Source organism: Euphorbia lathyris, chromosome 1, assembly GCF_963576675.1.
Source record: "Euphorbia lathyris chromosome 1, ddEupLath1.1, whole genome shotgun sequence".
NCBI classification, from domain to species: Eukaryota; Viridiplantae; Streptophyta; class Magnoliopsida; order Malpighiales; family Euphorbiaceae; genus Euphorbia; species Euphorbia lathyris.
In genome coordinates, this window is record NC_088910.1 from 51,273,862 (window position 1) to 51,293,029 (window position 19,168).

The window sequence follows — 19,168 nt, forward strand, 5'->3', positions numbered from 1 at the left end:
TTACCCGCGGTCGTGGACCAGGGTTGCTTTTGAGCCATTTTACCCCGGTCGTGAACCGGGGTCGCTTTTGAGCCATTTTACCCACGGTCGCAGACCAGGGTTGCTCTTGAGCCATTTCCCCCCCGGTCGTAGGCCAGGGTCACTTTTGAGCCATTTTATTCGCGGTCGTGCACCAAGGTTGCTTTTGAGCTATTTTTACCCGCAGTCAACTTAGGCTAGGGTCCGTAAGAAGAACATCCACCGGCAGCCGATTCAAAGGCAAGGATGGAAAGAATCGAGAACGACACCGAAACGCACATCGCAAAGGTCAGGTATTCTTCCTCCTACTCTTTACGTGTCTCTTACTTTTATATGTTTTACATTGCATGTGTTGCGTTAGCAAAAAAAACGTTTTCAAAACACACACATCACTGTCAAAATAGGAAAGTAGGGGCAACTGTAGACACCGAGTCGGAGGACCTGTGACAAAAACCTGTAAACAAGACGGTCGAAGCGGTTGATTCCGGAAGTTTTAAAACAAAAATATATAATAAGAAAAGAAAAGTTAATGTGAGTCGCGATCGTCAAGTGGATGGCTCGCGAGTGCTCAGAGACGTGGTGCGAGCGCCTAGCGGCAGCCGACACGTGTCCGACGACAGTTGGACGCACGCCCGGCAGCGCGGGGCGCACGCTCGACGTCCGTTGGGCGCGCACGCCCGGCAGCGCGGAGCGCGCGCTCCACGACCGTGGGGCGCGCGCGCCCGACAGCGCGTGGCGCACGCCCGATGGCCGCTGGGCGAACGCGCCCGGCAGCCGCTGGGCGAGCGCCCAGCGACGTTGGGCGGACGCCCAATGACCGTTGGGCGAACGCCCAACGTCAGTTGGGCGCGCGCGCCCAACGCTGGTTGGGCGCGCGCCCAACTGAAGTTGGGTATACGCCCAACGAAAGTTGGGCGTTCGCCCAACTGGCTTTGGGCGACGCCCAATTTTCTTCGGGGATCCGTTGCCTATATAAGGCACGGATCCCCATGCATTTGAGGAGGAGGATTTTTGGAGACTTTCTCACTCTAGACATTTTTAGAGAGAGAAAGTGATTTTTTTGAGAAAAATATTTTTTTTTCTCAAAAAGTTCGAATTTCCCAAAAGTTAAATTTTTACTAAAAAAGACGAAAAACACAAAAAACCGGAAAATCACGATTTGTGGAATCAACCGACTTCGACCGTCAATACCGAACTTGAGGTATTATCCGAGGACTAGACTCGTTTTATTTTATTTAATTTATTTCCTTTATTTATTTATTTTCATGCCAAAATTTTATTTATTTAGTTATTTATTTATTTGTCACGTTTTATTTAATTTTCCGTATTTATTTATTTTTATCCCGTGTTAAAATTCGGTTTTGTTTTAAAATAAAAAACCTCGTTTTGATATCCCAATACGAACCGTGATCCGATTGAAATGTAGTTCGGGTATTAAAAACGTTGTAATTATAAGTTTTAAAAAGATATTTCCAAATAACGTTTAAAAATAAAAACGTCGTTTTAGGAAACTACGTTATAGACTCTGATCCATTTTTGGTAGTTCGGAGATCCGAAATGATCGAATTAGGCTTAATCTAAAGCTTTTGGACGAATCTGGAAAGTTTTGGACTGCTGCTGTAATTCTCCCTTTTCTGTCACTAATAGCAGATTGGCGACGGATTTTCCGTCGGTAATCTGCTGGAAAACGAAAATTCATCTTTTTAGCCCATTTTCTCCACCTTTTGGTATTTGATTCTAAATATATAAGTATGTAATTATATAATATGATTATAAAAATTATTTTTGGGGTCATATAACTATTAATTATCTATTATGTAGTTATTTACTCCATATTTGAAATTTAATTTGTTTTGATTCATTATTTGTACATATATATATATATATTTTTGGGTTATCAAAATGTGGGGTTTAGCTATTGTTTGGGGAGGGGTTTTCTATATACTTATTATATCAATTTTTTTGCATTTATGGTCTTCCATTACTTTTACATAGCTTTAGTTAGGATGAAAATGTATTATATTTTGTATTCTTTTTCATTTTCTTTATTATATCATATAGTATTTCTCACTTATTTTTATATATAAATATATCCTTATTTTTAGATAAAATCATATATATATATATATATGTATTTCTATTTTATTTTTGGTATACATGTATATATTCCAAATGAGTTTTACTTGGTGAATTTTGGTTTAATTGGTTCATTGGTGTAATTATGTGTGAATAAAGAGTTGATTGAGTGAAAAAGGGAAAATAAAATCACAAAAAGAGAGTTTAATTTGATTATTTAAACTTAAAGTTTTCTAGATATTCCTAAGTGTAAATAACGTTTTCTTGACATTTTTAAACCATTTCTTAAAACATCACGTTTTAAAACCTTAATTCGTTCCAACGACGGATTAAGCGAACCTTGTAATTAAAATTGCTTTTAATTGTAAATAATAGAGTTTTTGAATCGTTTTCCTAAATGGTTTTTGAACAAAATAAATTGACTTGTATGCTTAATCACGTTTTCCTGTTAAAGCTTTTATCTCAACATTTTTCAAACGCTCGAGTCGTTCCAACGGCGATTCGAGTGAACGTCATTAAACGGGGTTTTGAAACGTACCTAAATCGTTCCAACGGCGATTAAGGTACAAACCATGTAAATAAACTCGTTTTGGGGAATGAGTTTAGCTTAGAACTAGTGTACAAACTAAGGCATAAAATCACACCGTGAATAAATCAATTCTTTCTTCTCCCCTTCTCTCTCATATGTATTTTAAATTTATGCAAAATGGGTGATTCTTTACCAAAATGGCTTTCAATAATATATGCTCAAAACGGTTTTCAAAACGAGAAAGAAAAGGTTTCAAATGAATTTTAAACTTAAAGAGATATGCGATTAGTCCGTTATCGCCTAACACGCTGAGTAGGAGGCCGGTGGTTCATAACCGGGCGATGTCGGGGTGCCTAGTAGCCTTTCTCTGGAAAGGAGCTAGCCTTCTCGGCTCGTACCTAAGTTTTCCGAACCCTCACCGGTCTCCCGCAAGGGATCGGTGTTCATTTTCCCATTCGTGGGTGGCGACTCTTCCATACTCCGAGCTCCGGTGCTGCCGAGCAGCTTGATTCCACGATTGGTTGCTTTCGGCGCCAATCACCGCTTAGGTCGCCATGAGGTGTCCACCCCCCGGTCCGCCCGGGAGATTAGGCCGCGGCACCTCGTCTAACAACTGCCTAACAATGTGATTCTGATTTTGTCTTTGTTTAAGGACATATGTTGAAAATTCTATAATTTTTCTTGTGACCCGTATGGACTTTAGGATTCCTATCATTGTTATTTTTAGTTATAGTTAGTTTAAAGAAAACAGTTTTGGGTAGTTAGCATTGTTATTTATGTTTGAGAATCTCATTTTGTATTTTGCTTTGAGTACAACAGATTCTCTTGGTTTTTCTTGGAAACTCTGCAGCATCAGATTCTTAATTTCTAAACATGCATAACCGTGTACACTAAGATTGGTTTCAAGAATCTTAGGATTAAATCATTTTTATGACATGGTGTGAGACTATTGGATTTGGTCCGTTCAAATGTTCATATTGCACTTGTACAGTCTGAATAAGAGTCTTCTTAGGTCTATTCTCTAATTAACATTATCTATAATCGGTTCTTTGATTCTCTCCTGAAAAACATAAACATCACAGTCATAATTGAAAAATATTACATTTTGGTTATTGTACTTTACTTAAAAATTAAATGACCTTTGTATTTGATATAATATTATTTAGTACATTGATTATAAAAATTTAGCTTTGTCTAATGGGTTTTTAAGCATGTCATTCGGTTTCTTGTCTTGATCCTACCATTCTAACTAAACTGATTATATTATAATTTGTTTTAAATGTCAAAATCAATGCATCCTCCTCCAATTTCAATTGACCTTGACGAGGAAGAAAATAAAGATGAGGCAAATGATTCGAATACTATTGGGATTGAGGTTGAAAGCAAGGCAAATGGCAAAAAGATGGCAAAAAGATCAGTAGTTTGGAAACATTTTACTCTGATCGATGTTGGAAATGGAAAAACTAGAGGTAAGTGTAACTATTGTGAGAAAAGCTATGTGTATGTAGTTACAAGTGGGACAACTACCCTTAAAACCCACATAAAGAAATGCATGAAAAACCCTGAAAATAACAAAGCAAAACAAAGCCAATTATCTTTGCAACCTTCTCTTTCTGGGTTTGGGGATAGTGAGAATCCGATTCCGGGTACTTTAACTACTTGGAAATTCGATCAATTAGCAATGAGAGCTAGCATAATTAGATGGATTATTAAGGAGGAACAACCTTTTAGAGTTGTAGAAACTGAAGGGTTTAAAGAAATGTTTGCAATATGTTGTCCACAGTTAAAAATTCCTTCTAGATGGACTGCTAGTAGAGACTGTTCCAAATTGTTTTTTGAGGAAAAAAAGAAATTGAAAAATTACTTGAAAGAACATGTTCATAGAGTTTCAATAACAACTGATACTTAGACCTCAGTGGCTAGAGATAATTACATGGTTATTACTGGTCATTTTGTTGATAGTAATTGGGTTATACAAAAGAAAGTTTTGAGTTTTGTTAAGATAGATTCACACAAAGGCCAAGATATTGGGATGTCAATTGAGAATTGTTTGAATGATTGGGAAATTAAGCGAGTGTTTACTATTACTGTTGACAATGCTAGTTCAAATAATGTTGTTGTTGATTATGTGAGAAATATTCTTGTGCAATGGGGGACTTCAGTTTCATCTAGTAAGTACATACACATGAGATGCATGGCACACATAATTAATTTAGTTGTACAAGATGGTTTGAAAGAAGTTAATTTGTCAGTGGTAAGGGTTAGAGATGCAATAAAATTTGTTAGATTTTCTCCTCAAAGACTTTCAAGATTTAAGGAATGTGTGAAATATAGGAAGATAGAGAGTAAGAGCTTGCTATACATGGATCTCCCTACTAGGTGGAATTCAACCTATTTAATGTTGTCAACAGCTGAAAAATTTGAGGCAGCATTTGAGAGGTTTGCCATGATAGATCCTATTTTTGTTCACGAGTTGAGTCTTTCTAAAGGGGTGCCTACAGCTGAGGATTGGGATATTGTTAGAAAAATTGTTGTCATGTTGAAAACATTTTACACTGTCACGCTAAAAATTTCAGGTTCAAAATATGTCACATCTAATAGTTTCTGGACTTAAATTAGTAACTTATACTTGGCATTAGAATTTTGGAACAAGAGTGATGATGATCAATTAAGGGCAATGAGTGTTAAAATGAAGGAAAAGTTTGATAAGTATTGGGGGGGATCCATCTAAAATGAACAAGATCATTTGGTTTGCAGCTGTTTTTGACCTAAGAGAAAAATTTGAAGTTGTTAAGATTTCTCTTACTCAAATATATGAAAAATCACTGGGCACCAAATTTTTTGATAATATGCAAAGTTCTTTTTTTGAATTGTTTCAAGAATATCAAAAAGTATATGATGTGAGTGAAAAGACATGTGATGTCCTGATTGAGCCACAAATGGTTGATGTGGAAAAATCAAATGCTAGCAAGTATGAACCTCCAAAATATGTGTTCCATGGAATTCATAAGAAACTGAGAGTGAACAGTGGGGGAGTTAGAGGGGGTAAGAGAACAGAACTTGATGCATATCTAGAAGAGGTATTAGTAGAGGATACTAAAGGGTTTGATGTATTGAACTGGTGGAGGATTCATTCGACAAGATTTCCTATTCTTAGTATCATGGCTAGAGATATATTAGCAGTGCCCGTTTCTACAGTGGCTTCTGAGTCTACTTTTAGCACTGGTGGGCGAGTTCTAGATGATTATAGGAGTTCTCTATCTCCTGAAGTTGCAGAAGCTTTGATTTGCACACAAGATTGGATTCGGAAAACGCCTCATCCTTTATTTAAGGAAGAAAATGTATATGATGCCGACAGAATACGAACAGGTAATTTATTATTTATTTATTTTGATAAAATTGTCCGTTTGTACTTTCTTATATTTAACTTGAGTTAAGGAACAATTATATTTATAATTGATAATTGAATTTATTATTTTACAGAGTTTGAAAACCTCACGTCGGTGATCCTGTACCTACTGATCCTACTGCCAGTCCAAGTGAAAATGAAACTCCTATGTTTAGTAAGTCTAATACTTACTAATCATTTAAACACAAATTTTTTATTTATCTTATATTTGTAATTTGTTTTGTATTTCTTTTTATCTAATGATTTTACTTTATTATTTTGTAGGTTCAGAATTCTTTGATTTAAGTTTTTTTTTTTTTTAAAGATTGGGACGATTCAGCCACTTGAAATCGACATCCCAGCTATGCTGGCACCCCGACACAAGGACTGAAAAACCCGAAAATATTAATAAAAAAAGGAAAAAATAGAGTCAGAGAGAAACAAAAGAGGGGGGAAGGAGAAAAAAACAAAGCATCAAACAACACGAGCATGGCTAATGTTACACAAATCATCAGAGATCAACGAGTGGCAGAACGCGGGAGCAGAAGGCCACCAAGTGATATCTGCAGAAGCGACACCGTGACGAGCCAGGGCATCAGCAACTCTGAATTTGGTTCAAATGTGGTTGATTGAGATTGACAATTGAATTTGGAGATGAATATCGGGTTTAGAATGTTCAGTTTGGAAGACTTATTTTAATTATTTTGTAATTTATTTTTGTGTGAAATTATTTTTCTATTGAATTTTACTAGACTATTGTTATGGGATTTGTAATTTCACGAATTTGTATCGGTAATTTTTTTTTGTGGAATTATAGAATAATTATTAAGTTTTTTTTTTAAACAAAAATAATTAGGTTTTAATCCGAACCGAATCAGACCAAACCGAAATAATTTCGATTTTAACCGAACCGAACCGAATTTTGTATGGTTTGGTTTGGTTTTGAAAATAGCCCCTTGTTAGGTTCGGTTTTGGTTCGGTTCGGTTCGGTTCGGGTTTTTTAACCGAACCGGACCATGCTCACCCCTACGGACATGATCTTCGGAATTAGTTATTTGTATTTTTGTATTTGTTTTATTTGTTAGTAAATAAATTATAACATAAACATAATTGATATATGTATTATATTATAAAAAGATAATCATGTAAAATGATTTAATATAGACTAATATGTATAACTTAAAAAAAAAAAAAAACTAACATGTATATTTGTAACATGTAATCATATATCTTAGCCTAGTGGTTGAGAGCTTACCTATGCCTTGGGAGGTCATGGGTTCGAATCACATCCGGGTCTGGTGGAGATTTATCTTAGCCTAGTGGTTGAGAGATTACCTATGCCTTGCGCAAATTTTAAAAAAATAAAATAAAATAAAATTTCAACAACAATATCATTGAAACAATTCAAACAAGTAGAAAATAATGTCCATAAATAATATAGTTCACCAAAACTATGAAACATTAACATATCATAAAAACAAGTAAAAAATATAATTAAACAAAAATATCTGGAAATAATGAATACAATTTGCAAACAATTATCTCCCAATGTTCAAAATGTAAAGATAATAATAATACACTTTTTATTTTGATTACTGTCCAGGCGGCTGATAGGGGTCAAAAACCCCTATCTTTGGGTACGGTTTTTGAACGGGTTTTAGCATTATTTAGTTAATAAGAGAGCATTTCTCTCATTTAAATGTTTTTGTGTGAGTTAGTTAGGAATTGGAAACGTTTTATTTATTTTTCGTTGTTTAGGCTCGTTTTATGACCAATCTAGGCAATTACGGCCAAAACAGCATGCATAGTATAATTCCATTATCTTTTGAAGCTAATTGGTCCGTCAAAAGTCGCACCAAACGAAGCGTTTGCTCAAAATAAGCGATTGACGGATCAATTTAGCCTTTGGACTAATGTTATCTAGAGTTTCTGTACGTGCGCAGGTGTAAGTTCGGGCGAAAAAGGGCATCGACGGCATTCGGCAAGCATCAAGGGCATGACGGGCGAAAACGCTCGACGAGCGGGCCTCCGTAGGCCATGCATGTTCGCTGAGCAGGCCATGCCTGCTCACCGAGTAGGCCGCCAGAGGCCTGCTCGGGCGAGCAGGATGCCTGCTCGCCAGCAGGCCGCCAGGCGCCTGCTCGGCGAGCAGGGCGCTGCTCGTCGCGAGTAGCCCTGCTCGCCGAGCAGACCTGCGGGAATTGGTCAAAAAGACCAATTCCGCCCCCACGAAGCCACGATGGACCCCACGACTTCCTACACCAATAAGGACACGAAAATAGGTCAAAAAGAGGGCCGAACCACGCCTATAAATAGAGTTTTTCCAATGTAATTTAGATATCTTTCAATTTTGTAAATTATCTTAGCTTTCCCCTTGTAATTCCTCTCCATCTCCTCCATCTTCTTCGACTTCCATTGAAGCTCCTTCAAAGCTTTTTCTCGAGGAATTATCAAGGTCCGTCCTTAAGATTAAGTCGCCGGCTGCAGAGTAAACAGGTTCCCTGAAAGGGATTTTTGTATCTCCTTTTATCTTTCCTTGTTTGTACTCTTTGATACAGTTGCCGAACTTGACTTATTATATCTTGTGACATTTAACTTCGCCTTTAATAATAATTTAGCTCTTGTTTTGTTCTATGATTATTTGTTTAATCTCTGTCTTACGCTTTATTCAATTGGTTTAACTCATTCAAAAGCCCCAAAATCTAGTAGGCACATATTGCGAGCTGAATCTGACCTAGTCAGAGCCTAGGAGATTGACGACCTCTTAGTTGATTAAGCGCCAATTTACTGAGCTTTAGACCTAGTTTCGGCCTTAGGGAATCACGCGCTAGGAACTTCAGGAGGGTAAGTAGGGTTAATCGCCTTGAATACAAGTGACTCAGATTAGGTTTTTATTCAATAGACCTAATAATCTATCTTCATTATTATCGTTCATACCATGTTCCTTCGGATAATTGCATTAGTGAAAGATCAATTAGGAGTAGTTTAACTTAATTAGGGGTAGAGTAACTTAATTAGGCATAGAATAACTTAGTTAGAATCAGATAACTTAGCTAGGATTAGTATAATTCAACCTAGGAGTAGATTAACTTAAGCAAAACAAACTCAAAACCCCCTAAGCCTAGATAACACCTGAAACCGATAGCTCGATACTTGCAGAAATAAATCCTGTGGACGATAACCTGGACTTAACCAGAAATTTATTACTTGATAACGACGGGGTACACTTATCCCTCAGACGGGTTCTTCGCGGAATCCGCATCAAGTTTTTGGCGCCGTTGCCGGGGATTTATTTCTTCTGCAATATCGAACCAAAGGTCGATTTGTTAGTTTAGGCATTCTTTGTGAATATTCTTTATTAATATCATTTATACTTGTTTATATATACTTGCTTATATTCGACTATAACTTATACTTGTATACATAAATACTTGTTGATATACTATTACTTAAATTCTGTAACATTATTTGTACTTATAAAATCGTTCTTCCAGCAACTATGGACAACAGAGCGTCAAATCCGCCCATGAACGATCTCAACACAAAAATGGATTTCCTTGTGGCTTCATACAGCCATAATAACCAACCAAGGACACCATTTTGCGAGAGATGCGGCCAGAATCACCCCGGTAGGGTATGCCATATCAACTATTACGTACCTAGAGGTGAGAATGTAAGTTACTTGGGTAATCATCAAAGGTATAATTCTGAACCCTCAACTTACAACTACTACGATCAGGAGCATACATGATATCCACCGGCACCCTACATGGCACCCGTGGATACCCTTCCATGTCCCCATTCTAACTCTGATTTTTATGGCAGGCAAACAGAGTACTCAGAAGGAATAATGACCCTCTTAAGAGAGATATCAGTCCGACTGGCAGCCAACGAGGAGGCATGCAGGACCCTGAGTAACCAGCTTGCTGCAATCAGACAAGAAGAAAGGGAATGTCAAGAGGCGTTCCTCTTACAAGAAGAGGCAATTCAAGCCATCGCCCTAAGGAGCGGTAAGGAAGTGGACACACTCGTGGCACCTCCATCGCAAACGTATCCGTCACCTCAGGTAAGTAGGGAACCGGAAGTGGTAAGCAACCCCGGTCCCGCATCTGAAACTCCAGCTCCTGAAGCAGCTGTAGAAAAAGTAGTTAGGCCTTATACACCAAAACTGCCATTCCCTCAGAAACAGAAAAATGCCAACCTAGATAAGAAATTTGCTCGGTTTTCGAAAATCCTTAGTAGATTAGAAATAAACATTCCATTAATGGAAGCACTAGAGGAAATGCCGAACTATGCAAAATTTCTTAAAGACATGTTGTCGAAAAAGAAAAAGTTTGGGGAAAATGAGATAGTGGCTTTAACAGAACAATGCTCGGCCATAATCACCCATAAATTACCCCCCAAGCTTAAAGATCAAGGGAGCTTTACCATCCCGTGTAGGACAGGCAACATGCATATAGATAGGGCATTATGCGATTTATGAGCAAGCATTAATCTTATGCCTTTATCAATTTTCAGGAAATTGGGACTCGGAGAGCCTAAATCAACAAACATGACACTGCAGCTGGCGGATAGGTCGATCGCACGGCCTAGAGGCATAGTTGAAGATGTATTGGTGAAGGTGGGCAAACTGATCTTCCCGGTCGATTTTGTGGTCCTCGACATGGAAGAAGATGACTCCGTCCCCATTCTTCTTGGGAGACCGTTCCTTGCAACCGGTAGGACACTGATAGACGTCCATGGAGGTAAATTGGTCCTAAGGGTGCAGGACGAAGAGGTAACATTTAACGTTTATGAGTCTATGAAATTTCCTCAAGAACGCTCCAAAAGTTATAACTTTGTAGATGCGCTAATAGATGAATGTATTGAGGAAGTTGACCTTAACATAAGAAATGCCTCTTTAGAACTCGGTCTAGGTGGTGAGGAATGTGAAAACTCGAATGAACCATTTAAAGATCTCCCACCTGAAAAATGTTATTGGGTTAAGGGTAGAAAAGAGGACCTTGATCGTGAAATCAAACCTAAACCCAAAACCTCGTTAGAGGAACCTCCAAAATTGGAGCTTAAGCCCTTGCCCAACAATCTGAAATATGTTTTTCTTCAACCTCCCACAGATTTACCCGTTATTATTTCTTCTTTGTTGACAGTTGAACAGGAAGAAAAATTGGTGGAGGTGCTGATGCAACATAAAGGGGCCTTTGGATGGTCAATCCACGACATCAAATGCATCGACCCCAAAATCTGCACGCATAGAATTTTCCTTGAGGAAGAGATCAATCCATCCGCCCAACCTCAACGACGGCTCAACCCTAACATGAAAGAGGTGGTAAAAGTCGAGGTTATAAAACTCCTCGACGCAGGTATCATCTTTCCGATTTCTGATAGCCAATGGGTAAGCCCGGTTCAATGCGTGCCCAAAAAAGGGGGAACAACGGTAATGGAAAATGAAAAAGGGGAATTAATCCCAACTAGAAAGGGTACGGGTTGGCATGTATGCATAGATTATAGGAAATTAAACGAGGCCACCCGTAAAGACCACTTTCCTTTACCATTTATTGATCAAATGTTGGAACGGTTGGCAGGGCACGAATTTTTCTGTACTTTAGATGGGCTATCCGGCTATATGCAAATTCCTGTGGACCCTTTGGATCAAGAGAAAACCACATTCACTTGCCCCTATGGGACTTTCGCATATAGGCGGATGCCTTTCGGATTATGTAATGCCCCTGCCACATTCCAACGTTGTATGATGGCTATGTTTTCTGACATGGTCGAGGAGTTCCTAGAAATTTTCATGGATGATTTTAATGTTGTAGGACCTACTTTCGACCAATGTCTTGAAAACTTGGACCGAGTCCTAGAACGTTGTGAAGACAAGAACTTGGCACTTAATTGGGAAAAGTGCCAGTTCATGGTCCAAAATTGTATAGTATTAGGACACAAGGTGTCGGGAAAAGGGATCGAGGTCGATCCGGCAAAAATTGAGGTAATTGAAAAACTGCCACCTCCTACCAATGTAAAATTGGTTAGGAGCTTTTTAGGACATGCGGGGTTTTATAGACGGTTCATAAAAGACTTTTCGAAAATCACTAAACCCCTCACTCAATTATTACTAAAAGATGCTGATTTTAATTTCAATGAAGAATGTATGTCTGCATTCAAATTACTGAAAAAGAAATTAATCGAAGCACCTATTATGGTAAGCCCGGATTGGTCCCTTCCCTTTGAGTTAATGTGCGATGCTAGTGATCTGGCCGTAGGAGCCTGGCTTGGGCAGAGGGTGGATAAACTTTTTCGTCCAATCTTCTATGCTAGCAAAACCTTGAATGATGCACAACAAAATTATTCAATAACTGAAAAGGAATTGCTAGCCGTAGTCTTTGCCTTTGACAAATTTAGATCTTATTTGGTGCTATCTAAGGTAATTGTTTTTACTGACCATGCATCCTTGAGATATCTGATGAGCAAGCAGGATGCAAAACCTAGGCTGATCCGTTGGATCTTACTACTCCAAGAATTTGACATCGAGATCAGAGACAAAAAATGGGTGGAAAACGTAATAGCAGACCATCTATCCAGGTTAGAGTCAGATCAACAAACCTTAGAACATGAGGCAATCAAGGAGCTATTTCCGGACGAAACATTGTATTCGGTACGATCTCTCCCCTGGTTTGCAGACATCGCGAACTACAAAGTCGGTAACATTCTTCCCCCTGATTTAGATGCAAGCAAAAAACGTAAGTTTATGTTTGAAAACAAACAATATTTTTGGGAAGAACCATATTTGTTTCGATTCTACACTGATGGCATAATTAGGAGATGTATACCTGAAGAGGAGGTAGATTCAGTGATTAATATGTGTCATTCTAGGGAACCAGGTGGCCACTTCGGGCCAGATAGGACAGTGGCAAAAATCCTCCAAAGTGGGTTTTTGTGGCCACAAATGCATAAAGATGTTAATAGCTATATTAAATACTGTGATGCATGTCAGAGAGTAGGAAATATCTCTAGGAGAAATGAGATGCTTCAACAAGGTATACTCGTGTGTGAGCTATTTGATGTTTGGGGCATAGATTTCATGGGACCCTTCCCCATGTCACACAACAACCAATACATTCTTGTGGCGGTTGATTATGTTTCCAAATGGGTAGAAGCAGAAGCTCTACCCACAAATGATGCTCGAGTAGTGATGAGATTTCTGAGAAAGAATATTTTTACTAGATTCGGGACCCCCCGGACCATCATCAGTGATGGGGGATCCCATTTTTGCAATAGGCAATTTGACATGTTGCTCCAAAAGTATGGCGTAGCTCATAGGGTTGCAACACCCTACCACCCTCAGACGAGTGGCCAGGTAGAGGTGTCAAATAGAGAGTTGAAACGTATTCTTGAAAAAACAGTAGGGAATGCTAGAAAAGACTGGAGCCTTAAGCTGGATGATGCTCTTTGGGCATATCGGACAGCTTTCAAGACTCCAATAGGAATGTCCCCCTATCGTTTGGTTTTCGGAAAATCTTGTCACTTACCGGTTGAACTAGAGCATAAGGCTTATTGGGCGCTGAAATATTTGAATTTTGACCCAAAACTTTCAGGTGAACTACGGCTAACTCAGCTGCACAAGCTGGATGAGCTCCGGTACAATTCTTACGAAAATGCCAAGCTATACAAAGAACGAACCAAGAGGGTGCATGATAGGAAAGTACAAAAGAAAACCTTTGAAATAGGTGACCAAGTACTACTATACAACTCCCGACTGAGATTCTTCCCGGGCAAACTCAAAAGTAGATGGCATGGGCCATTCTCGGTCATCAACGCACACCCCTCCGGAATGGTTGAAATCAAAGGGAGGGATGGGGCGACCCAAAAGGTAAATGGGCACCGCCTAAAGCTTTATCTTGGCAAGAACGATTCGGACGTACAAGTTCTGCGCCTACAGACAAGCACAGAATGGGAGGCCGATCAGTAAGTTGTCTTCTCCACCCTAACTCTTTACACTCGTACTTCATGATTTGTGATGCAATGTTGGAAATTATTGCATATTTTTAGTGTGAGGGGGAGGGGTAGACAAACTTACAAAAATTGTATAAAATTTAAAATTTTTGTTGCGTCGTGTCTAGTTTAGTTTAGCATTTTTGGGTTTTGTTTATGTTTTTCATTTTTAGGACCTAAAACCGTGAACCTCCTTCGAATCTAAACTTCATTATTTGTCCTTGAGGGCTGAGAACCGAATCTAAAATTGCATGACAACTAGTTTAGGTGTAGGACACAACCCTTGTATCTGTAAAAGCATGAGCTAAGGTTTGCATTTAGACCCTACTTTTGAAGAAATGCTAAAATCATTACTTAGGTAGATAACTTAAGAATTGAAGGCATGTGACATTAAACTTGAGTTTAGGGAAAACTAGTAAACACAAAATTGAAACCCAAAGAATTGTGAGTTGAATTTGAGCCTAAAAGCGAACATCAAAAAGCTCTTTTTCTTGACATTTTTGTGTGAATGCTTTGACTTGTGGAAGATTACAGATTTTGCACCTAATACTGTGTTGAACCTACATGCAATGATTTGAGATGATAAACGATGAATCAGCCTCATTAGAATTAACCCTTTTTCTTTACCTTATTTTTTCTTTTTCATCCACTCTAGGAAGCCCCTTTGAGCCTATATTTTTGTAGTTTATAGATTTTTCTTTCGTTCTAACCTATTTTTGCAAACCACAACTTGGTTTTCTACTTAACCCAAAATTTTTGCAAAGCTCAAATTGAGCCTTTGTTTTCTTCTAGCGCTTCATCTTTGTTTATGGCATTACAGTAGCAAGCCAAAAGGCTAAGAAGTGAATGAGCATCACTATCCCAAAAAGAAAAAGAGAAAAACAGAAAAAGAAAAGAAAAGAAAAGAGACGAGTAAAAGGGAAGAACTTCATTCCCCAATTCTTAAAAATCAAAAACGTCTCAAGAAAACATCCCAAAAAGAAAAAAAATATATATATATATATATAAGGGATGAAGAAAAAGCTCAGTCACTTCATATTTGCTAAAGTCATTTAAACTTTGTTTTTGTAGCGCTAGAACTATTAACCCTTGTTGTACCTTTAACCCTCTAACCACATTACAGCCCCGATTAGAGGCTGTTTTTGATATCATCGGAATCATATAGCATAGTAGAGGAACTCGGATGAACGTGCAAAATCAACGTAATCCTAAGCAAGAACATAAGCCGAGGGTAAACACTTTAGCCACCAAAATTGTGTGAAATGAGTGAACTACCTATGGTGAGGTGTTTTACTTAGCGATCCCCTTAAACTCGTTTAATTAAACATGTGTCCTTTTTCTTAAAACTATGACCTATGATAATTGAAATGCGGCTTTTGGATATCGTGTCTCTACTTTGTATTTCCGAATGCATGTAATTACAGATGCTCGAAATTGTGTCAAGCACCTAGTCAAACCGGGAGGTTTTCTAGCTTGCTTGTGATGGCGGGTTTAGTTTTTAGTTTACTTGGGGACAAGTAAAGTTTTAAGTGTGAGGAGGTTTGATAGGGGTCAAAACCCCCTATCTTTGGGTACGGTTTTTGGACGGGTTTTAGCATTATTTAGTTAATAAGCGAGCATTTCTCGCATTTAAATGCTTTTGTGTGAGTTAGTTAGGAATTGGAAACGTTTTATTTATTTTTCGTTGTTTAGGCTCGTTTTATGACCAATCTAGGCAATTACGGCCAAAATAGCATGCATAGTATAATTCCATTATCTTTTGAAGCTAATTGGTCCGTCAAAAGTCGCACCAAATGAAGTGTTTGCTAGAAATAAGCGATTGACGGATCAATTTAGCCTTTGGACTAATGTTATCTGGAGTTTCTGTACGTGCGCAGGTGTAAGTTCGGGCGAAAAAGGGCATCGACGGCATTCGGCAAGCATCAAGGGCATGCCGGGCGAAAACGCTCGACGAGCGGGCCTCCGTAGGCCATGCCTGCTCGCCGAGCAGGCCGCCAGAGGCCTGCTCGGGCGAGCAGGATGCCTACTCGCCGAGCAGGCCGCCAGGCGCCTGCTCGGCGAGCAGGGCGCTGGTCGTCGCGAGTAGCCCTGCTCGGCGAGCAGACCTGCGGGAATTGGTCAAAAAGACCAATTCCGCCCCCACGAAGCCACGATGGACCCCACGACTTCCTACACCAATAAGGACACGAAAATAGGTCAAAAAGAGGGCCGAGCCACGCCTATAAATAGAGTTTTTCCAATGTAATTTAGATATCTTTCAATTTTGTAAATTATCTTAGCTTTCCCCTTGTAATTCCTCTCCATCTCCTCCATCTTCTTCGACTTCCATTGAAGCTCCTTCAAAGCTTTTTCTCGAGGAATTATCAAGGTCCGTCCTTAAGATTAAGTCGCCGGCTGCAGAGTAAACAGGTTCCCTGAAAGGGATTTTTGTATCTCCTTTTATCTTTCCTTGTTTGTACTCTTTAATACAGTTGCCGAACTTGACTTATTATATCTTGTGACATTTAACTTCGCCTTTAATAATAATTTAGCTCTTGTTTTGTTCTATGATTATTTGTTTAATCTCTGTCTTACGCTTTATTCAATTGGTTTAACTCATTCAAAAGCCCCAAAATCTAGTAGGCACATATTGCGAGCTGAATCTGACCTAGTCAGAGCCTAGGAGATTGACGACCTCTTAGTTGATTAAGCGCCAATTTACTGAGCCTTAGACCTAGTTTCGGCCTTAGGGAATCACGCGCTAGGAACTTCAGGACTTAATTGATCTTTCACTAATGCAATTATCCGAAGGAACATGGTATGAACGATAATAATGAAGATAGATTATTAGGTCTATTGAATAAAAACATAATCTAAGTCACTTGTATTCAAGGCGATTAACCCTACTTACCCTCCTGAAGTTCCTAGCGCGTGATTCCCTAAGGCCGAAACTAGGTCTAAGGCTCAGTAAATTGGCGCTTAATCAACTAAGAGGTCGTCAATCTCCTAGGCTTTGACTAGGTCACATTCAGCTCGCAATATGTGCCTACTAGATTTTGGGGCTTTTGAATGAGTTAAACCAATTGAATAAAGCGTAAGACAGAGATTAAACAAATAATCATAGAACAAAACAAGAGCTAAATTATTATTAAAGGCGAAGTTAAATGTCACAAGATACAATAAGTCAAGTTCGGCAACTGTATCAAAGAGTACAAACAAGGAAAGATAAAAGGAGATACAAAAATCCCTTTCAGGGAACCTGTTTACTCTGCAGCCGGTGACTTAATCTTAAGGACGGACCTTGATAATTCCTCGAGAAAAAGCTTTGAAGGAGCTTCAATGGAAGTCGAAGAAGATGGAGGAGATGGAGAGGAATTACAAGGGGAAAGCTAAGATAATTTACAAAATTGAAAGATATCTAAATTACATTGGAAAAACTCTATTTATAGGCGTGGCTCGGCCCTCTTTTTGACCTATTTTCGTGTCCTTATTGGTGTAGGAAGTCGTGGGGTCCATCGTGGCTTCGTGGGGGCGGAATTGGTCTTTTTGACCAATTCCCGCAGGTCTGCTCGCCGAGCAGGGCGAGCTGCTCGGCGAGCAGGGCTACTCGCGACGAGCACCGCCCTGCTCGCCGAGCAGGCGCCTGGCGGCCTGCTCGCCGAGCAGGCTCCTGCTCGCCCGAGCAGGCGCCTGGCGGCCTACTCGGCGAGCAGGCTCCTGCTCGCCCGAACAGGCGCCTAGCGGCCTTCTCGGCGACCAGGCGCCTAGCGGCCTGCTCGGCGAGCAGGCCTCTGGCGGCCTGCTCAGCGAGTAGGCCTCCAGCGGCGAGCAGGCATGGCCTACGGAGGCCCGCTCGTCGAGCGTTTTCGCCCGGCATGCCCTTGATGCTTGCCGAATGCCGTTGATGCCCTTTTTCGCCCGAACTTACACCTGCGCACGTACAGAAACTCCAGATAACATTAGTCCAAAGGCTAGATTGATCTGTCAATCGCTTATTTTGAGCAAACGCTTCGTTTGGTGCGACTTTTGACGGACCAATTAGCTTCAAAAGATAATGGAATTATACTATGCATGCTATTTTGGCCGTAATTGCCTAGATTGGTCATAAAACGAGCCTAAACAACGAAAAATAAATAAAACGTTTCCAATTCCTAACTAACTCACACAAAAGCATTTAAATGCGAGAAATGCTCGCTTATTAACTAAATAATGCTAAAACTCGTCCAAAAACCGTACCCAAAGATAGGGGTTTTTTACCCCTATCAAACCTCCTCGCACTTAAAACTTTACTTGTCCCCAAGTAAACTAAAAACTAAACCCGCCATCACAAGCAAGCTAGAAAACCTCCCGGTTTGACTAGGTGCTTGACACAATTTCGAGCATCTGTAATTACATGCATTCGGAAATACAAAGTAGAGACACGATATCCAAAAGCCGCATTTCAATTATCATAGGTCATAGTTTTAAGCAAAAGGACACATGTTTAATTAAACGAGTTTAAGGGGATCGCTAAGTAAAACACCTCGCCATAGGTAGTTCACTCATTTCACACAATTTTAGTGGCTAAAGTGTTTACTCTCGGCTTATGTTCTTGCTTAGGATTACGTTGATTTTGCACGTTCATCCGAGTTCCTCTACTATGCTATATGATTCCGATGATATCAAAAACAGCCTCTAATCGGGGTTGTAATGTGGTTAGAGGGTTAAAGGTACAACAAGGGTTAATAGTTCTAGCGCTACAAAAACAAAGTTTAAATGGCTTTAGCAAATATGAAGTGACTGAGCTTTTTCTTCATCCCTTATATTTTTTTTTTCTTTTTGGGATGTTTTCTTGAGACGTTTTTGATTTTTAAGAACTGGGGAATGAAGTTCTTCCCTTTTGCTCATCTCTTTTCTTTTCTTTTCTTTTTCTGTTTTTCTCTTTTTCTTTTTGGGATAGTGATGCTCATTCACTTCTTAGCCTTTTGGCTTGCTATTGTAATGCCATAAACAAAGATGAAGCGCTAGAAGAAAACAAAGGCTCAATTTGAGCTTTGCAAAAATTTTGGGTTAAGTAGCAAACCAAGTTGTGGTTTGTAAAAATAGGTTAGAACGAAAGAAAAATCTATAAACTACAAAAATATAGGCTCAAAGGGGCTTCCTAGAGTGGATGAAAAAGAAAAAATAAGGTAAAGAAAAAGGGTTAATTC